Source organism: Eptatretus burgeri, chromosome 6 (genome assembly GCF_056783735.1).
Source record: "Eptatretus burgeri isolate ZD-2024b chromosome 6, Ebu_testis_v1, whole genome shotgun sequence".
NCBI lineage: Eukaryota > Metazoa > Chordata > Myxini > Myxiniformes > Myxinidae > Eptatretus > Eptatretus burgeri.
In genome coordinates this window covers 98,327,679-98,342,689 of record NC_140966.1, presented here as the reverse complement: position 1 = coordinate 98,342,689, position 15,011 = coordinate 98,327,679, and the positions used below count along the sequence as shown (strand labels likewise).

The window sequence follows — 15,011 nt, the reverse complement described above, 5'->3', positions numbered from 1 at the left end:
GATTAAGGTGTGCATTTCTGGAGTGGTTTGTGTGTGTGGTTTTATGAGTGGTATGTGGTTTTGTACGTTGTTGTCCTGTTTTGAAGTGTGTACGTGTTTGTGTGGGTGTGAGTGCCTGTCCAAGTGTACATTTATTCCCTCTGGGATGAAGGTGTGCGTTTCTGGAGTGGTTTGTGTGTGTGGTTTTGTGAGTGGTGTGTGGTTGTGTACGTTGTTGTCCTGTTATGAAGTGTGTACGTGTTTTGGATGGGTGTGAGTGTCTGTCCAGGTGAACATTTGTACCCTCTGGGATTAAGGTTTGCATTTCTGGAGTGGTTTGTGTGTGTGGTTTTGTGAGTGGTATGTGGTTGTGTACGTTGTTGTCCTGTTATGAAGTGTGTACGTGTTTGTATGGTTGTGAGTGCCTGTCCAGGTGTACAGAAATATCCTCTGGGATTAAGGTGTGCGTTTCTGGAGTGGTTTGTGTGTGTGGTTTTGTACGTTGTTGTCCTGATATGAAGTGTGTACGTGTTTGTATGGGTGTGAGTGCCTGTCCAGGTGTAAAGAAATATCCTCTGGGATTGAGGTGTGCGTTTCTGGAGTGGTTTGTGTGTGTGGTTTTGTGAGTGGTATGTGGTTGTGAACGTTGTTGTCCTGTTATGAAGTGTGTATGTGTTTGTGTGGGTGAGTGTCTGTCCAGGTGAATATTTATACCCTCTGGGATTAACGTGTGCGTTTCTGGAGTGGTTTGTATGATCTTACCTTCAGAAAGGAGGTTTGAACAATTGTGGAAAATTCATTCCACAAAGAGCTGAAAACACCTCGAGGATTGTGAGGAACAAGTTCCTGTGTGATGGAAACAATAAAATAAGAAATGAGAATTAATGGAAGATCGGCCCCTGAAACGGTGATGAGGTTGAGGGTGAGGTGTACTCAGGGCGGTGACGAGTGGTGAGGGTGAGGGAGAGGGAGATGGTGAGGTGTACTCAGGGCGGTGACGAGTGGTGAGGGTGAGGGAGAGGGTGAGGGAGAGGGTGAGGTGTACTCAGGGCGGTGACGAGTGGTGAGGGTGAGGGAGAGGGAGATGGTGAGGTGTACTCAGGGCGGTGACGAGTGGTGAGGGTGAGGGAGAGGGTGAGGTGCACTCAGGGGAGCATTTTGTTGATGTTCATTTAATGTGAGACGCGTGGTAATTTATTGGAAACAACCACACGTGTGGACGAGTAGGATGTATTAACCACACGAGGATGTATTAACCACACCAGGATGTATTAACCACACCAGGAAAGGGAAACTGATCATCCCCTGTGATGACATGGACGGGTTTATACCGACCGGGGAGGGACAGGAAATGTTTGGTGACAGACAATCCCACATGAAGGATTCGAACCTGGGATCCCAAGATCCTGAACACGACCGGGGACGTGGGATGAGGCCATTGAACCCATCATTCGGACATGACATGAAAACCACATTGAATTAATCTACAACACCGAACCGAGCAACAAGGTTCGCGGGAATAACATCAACAAACTCGCCGGTTACTACTCACCACTTGGAAGATCCCGTCATGTTGATAAATGGAGTCAAAAAGGGGGAAAATAATGAAGAAAAGGAGCGAGAGATGAACTAGTCCGCACTCCATGACTGTCACCAACAGATGGAGGATCAACGGTCTGGGGACAATGGAGACAATGGGGACAATGGAGACAATGGGGATTGAAAACTGAACGGTTTCATGATAAAAATAAACATTAAAAATATATTTTACATTGAAAATAATTAATATGAATCTGAGTGAAGATTTTAAATTATAAACAACCAGTTAAATGATAATTTGTATAAATATCCTTCAATTGAACAAATAAATAAATGTTTTCATTTTCTCACCCCCGATCATTCAGCGTTCGTTCCTCCGAGTAACCGATCGTTGATTTCCCCTCGTAACGGATCGTTGATTTCCCCTCGTAACGGATCGTTGATTCCCCCTAGTAACGGATCGTTGATTCCCCCTAGTAACGGATCGTTGATTTCCCCTCGTAACGGATCGTTGTTTCCCCCTGGTAACGGATCGTTGATTCCCCCTAGTAACAGATCGTTGATTCCCCCTTGTAACGGATCGTTGATTCCCCCTAGTAACGGATCGTTGATTCCCCCTAGTAACGGATTGTTGATTCCCCCGAGTCGGCCTTGGCCTGTCCGCCGCTGTCGTTCCGTTTCGTTCCGTGAAAAGGGTGCGACTTATTTTCACTCCCAATATGGTCTAAATTATATTTGCTGTCACGTGTAAAAAGTTCTCAATGTGAACAACGCCCAAGTCTGAGCATTAATTAGAAGTTACACGCACTATTTTTCAGTGTAATCGGCGCTTCACTGCGTACGTTGGCCGAGAAGTCGGCCAGCTGGCGTAGCAATATCAGCTGCAGCCAATCAGCAGGCGTATTTTTGTAAACACGGGTACTACTTGTACTGTCATGGCAGCTTCCACGTCGGCCTCAACTTACTGATGTCCCGAGCAAAATCCCAGGAGAAGTCCCCTTCATGGTGCGTTTTGCATCCGTCATCGGTACAAGAACAGAATGTATGTCCATTTACTGAGGTTAGATGTGGTAAATATCGCGAGTGCTTCGGAGAATGGCGAGATTTACCCGGGGAAAGGGGTGACATCACCCGGTCTCGTTGTCACAGCCATGCTGGCATTGCTTCACCAATATTCCACCGAGTGCTGGTTACCATCCGACGTGCTTCAGACGGTTCACCGATAAAAAGAGAAACCTTGCGTGTAAGAAACGATGCTTGCACGCTTTTGAGGGAGTTCCTGAAGTATCTGCAGGAGATGCTTGTGTTCAAAAGCCTGGTGTGCTGTCATCACCAAAGAAGAGTCTGCGATCAAGATCGGCATTGCCAATGAAATGAGAGCGAGAGATGAACCTTCAGAGTTTAGGCTTTATTCCATTTGATTGGAGCCGCTTCTGTGGGCACACCGGGGAATACAGGTTCAGCTAGGAGTACATAAGCAGTAACGTATACATGTGCAGTTAATCATTGCAGACAATCTGCGTAAGCACGGAGTTCGATATAATCTCCATTCTCACCAGTCAATGAGCACCTTCAGTTAACGAGCATCAAGTGAACAGCCGATGTCAATAGCAATGCCCCGGGGACAATCACTCGTGCCGAAGAGACCTCCCCTTATACGCGAGACGCACAACATGTGATCCCGCGTCATGTCCCTCAATTCACGTCAATTCACCACATTCTCCCCACCTTTAAAATGTAACTAGGGGCCCATCTTACACACCATGATTGCTTTAGCACTATAGGAGTATACATTTCAAGCAACGCAGACTAATAGATCTACAGAAGCATACATGCCAAGCAGTGATTATTTTGAGTTGTAGGAGCATGGAAATGAGCATCGATATATGATATAATGGGCATATAGGAGCATGAGCAGCGAGAATGCCGATAATCCCCTTTACAGATTGAGTCGTCGAGGGGGCCTTATTCGTCGACCTCTCCGGGAGTAAACGGCAGTTTCACTTGAGGGAGACTCCCGATCCTCTTGGTGAGCCTCGACTTGTGCCGGGGATGACTCCTCGATCGCTCTCGGGTGGAACGCGGCAGCCCCGTCGCCTGGCGGAGTTCCTGGGGGGGGAATGTCAGAAGGAGGAGTGCCAGAAGGCGGTGTACCGGCGGGAGGAGTACCTGAGGGAGCCAGATGGCGAACCGACACAGTGGTCTCCCTGCCATCCGGGAGCCTGACATGAGCATACTCTGGATTAGTGTCAATGAGTTCGACCCCCTCCACCAGCGGTTCATACTTGCTTTGTCGTACCGGGCGTTTCATGAACACTGTACCGGGGTGGGTCAGCCAGTTGGGCACCGTTTGACCGTCAACATAACGTCGTTGGTGAGTAAACATACGTTCGTGAGGAGTGGCATTTGTGGACGTGCAGAGCAAAGAGCGTATGGAATTCAGAGCGTCGAGAAGGGTAACCTCCCATCGCTCGGGGCCCAGTCCTCTCGATTTCAGCGCCAGAGTTACGGCTTTCCAAATAACTCCATTATACCGTTCCACCTGCCCGTTTCCCTGTGGGTTGTAACCCGTCGTTCGACTAGTTGCTATGCCGTGCTCTAATAGGAATTGTTTTTGCCCGGCCGACATGAAACACGGCCCTCTGTCTGAATGTATGTACGAAGGTCTCCCAAACATAGCGAAGAGGTCAGAGAGACATTTTACGACAGTGCCCGAGGTCATATCCGAGCACGGAAACGCGAAAGGGAACCTTGAATATTCATCAACAACGGTGAATATGTATCTGTTGTCTGTCTCGGTCGGCAGGGGCCCTTTGAAGTCGATGTTTAGTCTCTCGAAGGGGGAAGTGGCCTTGATCAGTCTGCCAGATGCTGCGCCATAGAATCTGGGTTTTAGTTCAGCACAAACAGGGCATGAAGCATTCATTTGTTTAATATCTTCAACAGAATAGGGAAGATTTTGTCTGCGTACGAAATGTGCCATCCTGGTTACCCCTGGGTGGCACAGAGACACATGGAGGTCTTGCAAAGCCTGACTGATTGTTGCCGAACTGTAGACCCGGGATAAGGTATCTGCAGCAGGGTTTTCTTTCCCGGGCCGGTAAACAATGTCGTATCTGTAGCAAGCTAGGTCTATCCGCCATCTCATAATTTTTTCATTCTTAATTTTCCCGTTATTTTTCCCATCAAACATGAATGCCACGGATCGTTGGTCCGTAACGAGCGTGAAGTGGTTTCCCAGTAAATAATGTCTCCATTTCCGCAGCGCTTCAACGATGGCGTACGCTTCCTTCTCTATCGCTGAGTGTCTCTGCTCGCTTCTAGAGAGAGTTCTCGAGAAGAACGCGACCGGCCGCCCAGACTGATTAAGTGTAGCAGCTATGGCGTGATTTGAAGCGTCGGTCTCCACCACGAAGGGCACCGAGCTGTCGATCGATAAAACCACGGACTTACTGATATCATCCTTGAGATTGTGGAAAGCTCTTACAACAGCGGCATCTGGTGGAAAGTTTTTGCAATGCACTAGGGGATGTATTTTCTCGGAGTATTGCGAAATCCATCTCGCATAGTAAGCGAACATCCCGATCACCCGGCGCATTGTCTGCAAGTCCTGAGGTGGTGGAAGCTCACGGAGCGGGCGCAATCGCTCAGGATCAGGCTTAATTGTGCCGTCGGCTATTGTGTAGCCGAGAAGGTCAATTGACCTTGCCGAGAATACGCATTTCTCGTAGTTGAGAGTCAGATTATATTTTCTAGCAATGCTCAAGAATCTGTCCAGATTCCTATCATGTTCCCTCTGATCCCTACCGCACACTGTGACATTATCCACGTAAACAAAAGTGTCTTTGAGGTTTTCATCTGAGATGATGTCGTCCATAACCCGTTGGAAGCAAGCTACTCCATTCGTGACACCGAATGGTATCCTTCTGAACTGGTAGAGGCGCCTCCCTGCCTGGAATGCAGTGTAAGGTTTGTCTTCCTCTCGGATGGGAATTTGATGATAGGCGCTTCGCAAGTCGATGGTACTGAATACCTTATAATTGGCCACGCGTTCGACCATCTCATCTATGCGCGGCAGGGGGTAGGCGTCGAGTTGGGTGAAGCGATTGACCGTTTGGGAATAATCGACAACCATTCGTTTCTTATGGTTCTGACTGCTGGTTACTAACACCTGTGCGCGCCATGGCGAATCGCTCGGTTCTATAATTCCCTCCTCCCGTAATCGCTTGGTTTCCGAAGTGATGAAATTCATGTCAGCAGTGGTATATCGCCGCGATTTGATCGCTATCGGTTTGCAGACCGGCGACAAGTTAGCGAACAGCTGGGGGGACGTCACCTCCGCGGTGGTCAACGCATTTAAAATTAGACGAGGCTTGCTTCCTCCAAAGGGTATTTCGACGCTCGTGTGCTGCTTGAGGACATTATGACCCAGAATTACGTCTGCGCACAAATCACGAAGCACCAGTACCTTTACATCCCGATGCGTGTACCCTTTTACGTCCAATTCAACATTGCAGTACCCTCGTACGCGGGATTGTAGTGAGGTGGCGGCCATGCATACTGTATTGTCAGTCGGGTGGATTACCCATTTCCTGCCCTTCACTAGCGAGCTGTTGACAAAACTTTCAGAGCTACCGGTATCAATCAGTGCCTCAGCCATATGCCCGTTAATTCGTACGTTGATGATAGCCTTGGATAGATTCCCCGGGGAGGCTGCAGTCAATTTATTTTGCGAGTAGAGAGCCGCAGAAGTGGGTTTATTTCTCCTTAGAGTAGATTTACATACCCTGGCATAATGCCCTTTCTTGTCGCAATTCATGCATGTGGCATCTCTGGCGGGACATTTTTGACGAGGATGCCTTTTGTACCCACAAAAGAAGCATTTACCAACCGGAGCAGTTGCTGAGGAGTTTGACGAGGTCTGGGTATCCGGCTCCTCGCTCGAGCCTGATCGACTACCTTGTCAAGAGTGGGTTGCGCTTTCTCTAGTAAGCGTTGCCGTATGTGGGCTGATCTGAGTCCTTGGATGAATGCCTCCCGTGTGGCTTCCTTTCGGTGTTCCTCGGCGCTTACCGCCCGGAAGCTGCCGTCTTTTCCCAGCTGATTCAGAGCTTGCAGGAACTGATCGATTGTCTCCCCGGCTGCTTGCTTGCGTGTGTTGAGAAGATGTCGTATCCATCGATTTATTCCATTTGATTTTCTCGGCTCTCTCAACCAAAGATGGACAAGATCTACAAACCAGAGAGGTTCGACGCAGACCCAAACGCGACTGACGCAGAAATGAAATGGAATAAATTGAAATGAGAGCGAGAGATGAACCTTCAGAGTTTAGGCTTTATTCCATTTGATTGGAGCCGCTTCTGTGGGCACACCGGGGAATACAGGTTCAGCTAGGAGTACATAAGCAGTAACGTATACATGTGCAGTTAATCATTGCAGACAATCCGCGTAAGCACGGAGTTCGATATAATCTCCATTCTCACCAGTCAATGAGCACCTTCAGTTAACGAGCATCAAGTGAACAGCCGATGTCAATAGCAATGCCCCGGGGACAATCACTCGTGCCGCAGAGACCTCCCCTTATACGCGAGATGCACAACATGTGATCCCGCGTCATGTCCCTCAATTCACGTCAATTCACCACAGCCAATCTCTTCACAATGCCATATCCTCCCACGTATTTGCATCGTTTGCAAGAAAGAGTCACGTTATCTTAACCGAGTCCACGGGACAAAGGGTGATAAACTAGTTAAAGCTGAAACACTCACAGCAGGAACGTACCGAGCTATTTGTTATGAGCTAAATCAAATTTGATCATTGTGATTTGCCATTCTGGCTTTGTTAAGAATAATTAATATTCTTCCCACATCTTAAGTCCTCAAATTATATTTCAGGACGTCTGATTGAAGCTGCCAAGCTGAAAAAAAGATGAAAGTGTTTTGGTCCACACAAGATCTGATTGTGTTGCTGCAGAATTCAGTTCCCATAAATTATGTTTTGTACAATACACAAGATTTCTCAACAAGGACAGAGGGCCGGCAGTCGGTACATCTCCAAGTGAAAGGTATGACTACATATCACATCAGTTGTGCGAAATAATTCCTCCTCATTTCTTCCTGTGGGACCTTATTTGTTCAAACTGACATATGAATCACTTTTACTTTTCTCACAGCACCAAATATGAAGAAGCTTTCAGAATGTTGTGCCAAAATGTGATACAGCCAAGAATCATCAACAATGGAGAAGTATTAAGACTGACAAAACTTGTGGATACATTCACAAAAATGGTGAAAAAACGTCATGGTGTCATATTGTCAAATATGAGGTGAGTGTAGTTTGAGTCTGTGTGCTTGCTCATGCTGCCATTTTACTGCAAAGTGTAAAGTTGTATAAGTCATGATGTGAATTTATATTTTATCCTTTCCAGGAATGATCGCATGGAATCCCCACTGATGCAGACATTCTCACAACTAATTTTTCATCAACCACCACGACAGAATATATCACTCCTGGCGTTTCCAGACACTTTTACAGCAAAAACAGTGGCCAGTCAGTGTGCATCAGGATCATCAGACAGTAGTGAATCTGAAAATAACTAATGCACGGATTTTATAACTAATGTCACATACCACAGCTTTTCGTCGACATCCATCTTCCTCGTCCTTCCAGTAATAATCGAGTCGTGGCATGGCATTTCAGTCATGCATTGCCTTGATGTTGCAGCTATTGTCTCGATGACAAATAAGGTTCATTATGTAAGGTTCATTATCCATTCACTTCAGGCTCGGTAAACAAATCCCGAGGACCAATAAGGTTCCACCTTTCCATTGCGAGATATTGATTATTTTTTATTTGGTTTCCCACCGATGTGTGAATTTCCATTCGTGTTTCAGTGAGATTGACAGATTGTGATAAATGGCTTAATCAGTCATAGGAAGGTAATTAAGAATTATTTAGTAATTTTGTGAAGATGATTCTGTGTAGTCTTCCCTTAAGGCCCAGTCACACCTTGACGTTTTAGCCAGCTTTTGCCGATCTTTGCAAAAAATTGTGTAAAACGCTGGTACACGTCGAATACATTATGGGTATGTTTTGTATATGTTAAGACCACGCTGAAAAACACTGCCATAAGTGGTAGTACGCTGGCTTTAAACGTTGAACTTTTGGGTTTTCCTCACATTTTTTCATGTTTGAAATTTTACGACGTATGCCGGCGTATGACTCACACGTTCCGCGACGCTGGCCATAAGTTGTAGGCACGTTATGCGATCGTTGACACACGTTGAAACACGTTACTTGTAAGTTACTCATCAGTCGAAACACGTGGAGGTAATGTTTAGCTACCCGAAACTTATTTCTAACCTATGAGTTTTGTAAGCACGCTACACGAACGTTGTTCACACATTATGCAACACGTTACTTGAAAGTACTACGACTACTACCAACATCGACATCACTAAATTCTCTCGAACTACGACTACTACTACTACTAATAACATCAACATCATTAAATTCTCTCGAACTACGACTACTACAACTACTACTACTACTACTACCAACATCGACATCACTAAATTCTCACGAACTACTACTACTGCTACCAGTACGACTACTACTAATAATAACATCGACATCACTAAATTCTCTCGAACTACTACGACTACGAATAACATCGACATCACTAAATTCTCTCGAACTACTACTACTACTACTACTGCTACTGCTACTGCCAGTGACATTGACATCTACTCAACATGGAGTCTAGAACACTAACGTGTTCCTCTTGTGAAGCCCATTTGTATATACCAATTCCACTAAACGCTGCCAATACGCCATTATACGGTAGCTGTAATTCAGAAACACGTTCAGTAAGTTCTGTGGCCGTCCGGACGACGTCAATCAAATTTGTCTGCATACGCCAATGTGCGTTTGAGATACGTTACACAGAGGTTCAAAGCACGCAACTCATAGGTTTAAAGCAAGCTACTAATATGTTCAAATCACGTTACTCGTAGGTTAAAAATTAAGTTTCGGGTATGCTAAACATTACCTCGACGTGTTTCGACTTCTGAGTAACTTTCAAGTAACGTGTGGCCGACGTGTGTAAACGATTGCGGAGCGTGCCGAGAACTTACACCAGCGTATGCAGAACTTGAGCCATACGTCGAGTACGTCATAAAATTTTCTGCATGCTTGACATTTCACGATGTACTAGACGCACCACGTAATATGCCAGCGTACTTCATTGTTTTTCATCGTGCTGCTAACGTATACACAACTTACCCATACCGTATTCGACGTGTCCCAGCGTTTTAGACACATTTTTCATAGGTCGGCAAAAGCTGGCTATATCGTCAAGGTGTGACTGCGATGTTGACACTTCCAATTTTCAGGCGGTTATGATTTAAATCGGCGAGCTGCAGGTTTTTAACAGAGAACGCCACGAGTTTGTCGGCGATATGTGCAGCACGCTATGACTAAGTTAAACTATCGTTGGGCATAGTTTGTGAATGCCGACAACAGGCTAAGCATTCGTTGGTATAAGTTATCTTTAACACAACGAAACGTTCTGTACCCGTTACTAATACGTTATGCATTCGACCAACACGTTATGAATCTGACCAAAACTTTAAAAAAAACCTCAAAACTTCAGCGTACGCCAACGTTTTACTTGCGTTTTTATACGTTGCCATTCCTGGCTAAAACGTCAAGGTGTGACTGGGCCTTTAGCAGAATGTGGTGTAGGTTAGTTAACAGCTTCGCTGTTCACATTTCCATTTCTGTTTGCACAGAAAGTGTACATGAGAATGTTCTCAGTCTTTGAATGATGAAGTGCTGGATTACTGTCAGAGTATGATGGTGATAATCCATTAATGTTAAGTCAGCAGGTGGTTGTATCCGTACACGCAGTTTCAAATCTCTCGGTCAGTCGATGTGGAAGATGAAGCCTTGTCAATATCGAGATAATTAGTGATAATAAAAAGATTTGATCACGCTCGGGCTAAAGTAACGATTTGCATTGTTTATATTTTCTACATTGGCCACCCCAGGACCACGATATTTCCTAAAGTGGAAGATAATCGTTCATTCTGTGGTCTTCAGTCATTTCAGACATCTCGGTCGGTATTGGAGGTAGATACAGGCTCGTAAAAATGAAGGAATTCCTCAAAAATCGCTTTTTTTCTGAATGATGCACCTTGTTGCAGTTTTCATTATCTTGACAATGAAGTGTTTACATGGTCGATACTTCTGATTCGTGAGCTATGTTGTGTCTGACGCCCCCGAAAAGTTGACGCTTAGGAGATGCATATTCGCAGAGATATACGATCGGCAAAATGGGGAAAACGCCAAAATGTCACTTTTCGCACCCTGGCGACCAACTTCGACAGCTCACTGTGCCTTATTGGGCTAAGATCTCGAGGAGAACTTTTGTCCTAATCTCCACCATACACGTGTCTACAAGCAGCCCAAAGTTCACCTCGCACCCCTTCCTCAGAACGAAAAGTGTTTTTAGGGCCTTTTCATAGGAACTGCCCACGGCTTATTTATGTGCACAAATGATACTTATTTTATGTGTACAAATGATACTTAGTTTATGTGTACAAATGTACTTCTGAGGTGAATATGTACAAATGATACTTTCTCGCCATGAAGCACATGGAGACGGAATTGGGAGGGACCAGTGTACAATAATTGAGCGATTCATTGCACAATTAAAATAAATAATCATCGTAAAATAATTAATTTCTTAATCAATTGACTAACAGCATACCAAAACCACCACTGTTAACTTTTTGAAAATGAAGTAATCCATTAAAAAATGAATAATTAATGGATGATTAATGAAAATAATACCCTTTATAGCCAAACCACTTTTTCACCGTCACGTCCAAATACAAGCTTCCAAGCTCAAAAAGTACTTGAGATATTGCCCAGATGAGAAAGAAAATAAATAAGTAATTAATAAAGTCATGAATCAATTAATTGATTCATCAAATTTTTTTTTCGCGTTTTTGCCAAAGCACATCTTCATTTTTGTCAACAAATTTCAGCTTCCTCGCTCAAAGGATGGCTGAGATATCGCCCGGACAAACAAGGAAAACAAACAAACAGAGCAAAAACTGACTATTCCCTTCCTTTGGTGCCTGGTGATGACGTCATGCATCTCCTGGATATGGAATTTGGAAGGAGCGGTGTACAAAAACACAATAAGTAAAGTTGCTGAGAGAGGTAGTCGAATAGAGTTGTTTTTTGGAGTTTTGAGGGGTTTTGATTGCACTCGGGTGACCTTTTTGGGTTTGTCCCTTCATCTAATCTTTTCTCTTCCTCCAGTTATACCAGGCTCTCTTCTCGGGTGCCAGTTGGTAATAATTTCCGGTCGAGCATCGAACAGCCATTCCTCAGATTGCTGGGATTACTCATCAATTGTAAGCTTTGGTTTTCTGGTAGGGAGTTTGTTTTGTTCAAACAACATTAATTTCCCAATTCTGAACAGATTTTCAGGTTATAAATCTTCAGGGAAGTGCCAACAGAGAGGGTGAGAGTGACATATCCTGCAGTAAGAGGATCTTTGAGCTGATTTAGTTCCAGCAACGTTTAACTGGTGCATGAGATGTTTGTTCCTGAGATTCTTCCAATTTACATCTCGAAGGGGCTATGCTGGAATTTACTTTGGCTTGTTCTTTAACGATGTCATCTGGTTCATCCAGGAGATGGAATATCGATATTTTCATCTTCGAATCCACGTCATCATCACTGTAATAAATGGTGATTCTTTCAATTGGATTTTTCTCAAGACCTTTCCTCAACCGTGAGCCACGGAAGTTTGCCTGCAGATAAAGGAACAAAATAATTTGATGATTGAGACCCCATCCAAATTGTCTCGGTGGATGAGCATTTGGATGAACGCAAGTAGAGAAATCGAGAACAAAAAAACGAAAGAAAAACCGTTTGAAAACAACCAGAAAAAAGGAGCAAACTAAAAAAATTGGGAAAAAAGAGTATTATTGACAAGGACAAAATTTACTTGTTCAAACCATTGGTTTGCGGTTATAATATAATATAATTAATAGGCTGCTGCTCAACAATTTAAATCATAACCGCACGAGAAATCGAAGTGTCAACATCACCGTCATACCAAAAAAAAAATAAACCAATGTCACCCGCAGGGTGACCCGTATCTTGCCAAAAGGTGACCACGTGTGACTTCTTTAAGGTCACACTGAGGTGAACAGAGCTGCTATCCACCAGGAGTGACTCCTTGAGGAATATCTGCCCACGAGAGATTCCGATGAGAATCGTTCCACAGAGAAACCATGAAAAATATGCTTTTGCCTCATAATGTCACCAAATGACGTCATAATGTCTCAAGCTTGACATATCTAGAAAGCACTCATCGAGTTGTTCAATTTGAGGTACAACAAGATATGGTTCCTAAAACTTGAAAATTTGACCTTGGGATCAAATATGTTTGACCTGAGGCGCCAACCATGAAGGTCAAGGCCAATCGCCATCAAAAATTAATCAGCTGAGCGCCAGACCATATACTACATTCCCATAAAGTTTGGAGATGACTTGATTAAAATTACTCAAAAAATAAGGGTTTCGTCGACTCCCCTGATTTGCGACAGTGACATTGACCTTTGACCTTGACCTTCAAAATTTTATGTGCTGAAAGGGACCTCTATAGGCCTCTGATATGCAAAGTTACAAACATTTCCAATGATAACTGTGCTCTGCAGAGTGATTTATGCGTGATTACAGACCAAAAACAAAAACAAAAAACAACAAAAAAAAAACATCTGAAGGTCAAGGCCAATCGCCACCAAAAATTAATCAGCTGAGCGCCAGACCATGAACTATATTCCCATGAAGTTTGAAGACGATCCGATCAAAATTACTCAAAAAATCAGGGTTTCGGCAACTCCCCTGATTTGCGACAAAGTGAGCTTGACCTTCAAAATTTTGTGCGCTGAAAGGGACCTTTATAGGCCTCTGATATGCGAAGTTACAAAAAATTCCAATGACAACTGTGCTCTGCAGAATTTTTATACGTGATTACAGACAAGAAAATAAAAAATAAAAAAACATACAAGCTGACTAACATCTTGCAAAAACTTCGTTTTGGCAAGATAAAAAACCAGGGAGTCTGGAACACTGACGCTAAACATTACCTCGACGTATTTCGACTGATGAGTAACTTACAAGTAATGTGTGTCGACGTGCGTCAACGATCGCGTAACGTGCCTGCAACTTATGGCCAGCGTATGCGGAACGTGTGCGTCGTACGTCGAAACATTTTCAACATGCTGAAAAATTGTCGACCTACTCGATGTACTACGACGTATGCCAGCGTGCTTTAGTGTGCTCTTAACGTATACAAAACTTTCCCAAAACGTATTCGGCAAATTTTTCATATGTCGGCATACGCTGGCTAAAACGTGAAGGTGTGACAGCGGCTTGACACTTGGATGTTTAGTGCGGTTATGATTTGAATTGTCGAGCCACAGCCTATAAATAGGCTACGCCACGTGATCGTCGGCGATACACTGCCACGCTATGATGCATAAGTTAGACTATCGTTGGACATTGGTTGTGAACGCCGACAACACGCTCAGCATTCGTTGACACAAGCTATCTATATGTTATCGAAATGTCCTGTGTACGTTACCAATACGTTATGAAAAACATTCAACTCGTTATGAATACGTCCAAAACTGGAAAAAAAACATCAATAGTTCAGCATACGCCAGCGTTTTACATTCATTTTGATACCTTGCCATAATGCTGGCGAAAACGTCAAGGTGTGAGAGGGCCTTTAGGGAAGGTTTGAAGGCAAAATCCATTCATTTTGCATGATGCAAAAATCTAAGATTTATTTAGCTCAGTGGTTCCCAACCTTTTCTATGCCCCCACACCCCGACGAAATGTTGGATTAATGTTCGCACCCCCTACAAAAGTAATATCACATTTGAAGATGAAGAAGTCTAATTTATAATTTTTGAACCACAAATTGAACCACATACAATTCTGTGGGTGAACAAATTGAACTTAAAAAATAAGCTTTTAACTCAGTGCATAAAATGCAAATGTAAATTGAGCAATTCAATTCTAATTTATTCAGAAAAAAATTGTAAACAGTGAAATCAATCCCAATTGTGAGCATAAAATTCAATGACTTCTTTGCTCCTGCTTCTCATTCACGATTTTGTCATAACGTGGAACTTTCTTACTGACTGCGATCCGTAGGTCTGCCTGTGGATTCAGGCGATTCCTAGATTTTGTCTTGATTGACAAAAGAGAACTGAATCCATATTCACACAAGTATGTTGTTGCAAATGGAATGAGGACACGGAGTGCTTTTCCACCAAGTCTTGGGAACATATCCAGTTCTGCACACCAAAACTCCTCCAAAGTCTTGCTTTCAAATTGCATTTCAAGAGTTCAATTTGTCCGCAAATCAATAAGATCTTCCTTCAGCTCTTCATCATCTG

General features: G+C 43.9%; 1 long non-coding RNA gene across 1 annotated transcript; it reads left to right on the top strand.

Moving 5' to 3' along the window:
- The first annotated feature begins 2,442 nt into the window (after positions 1-2,442).
- On the top strand, positions 2,443-10,513 carry LOC147025432 (uncharacterized). The gene is made up of 4 exons (XR_015058865.1): positions 2,443-2,523; positions 7,413-7,582; positions 7,691-7,843; positions 7,946-10,513. It is a non-coding gene; the product is annotated as an uncharacterized LOC147025432 (long non-coding RNA).
- The last annotated feature ends 4,498 nt before the right edge of the window (positions 10,514-15,011 follow it).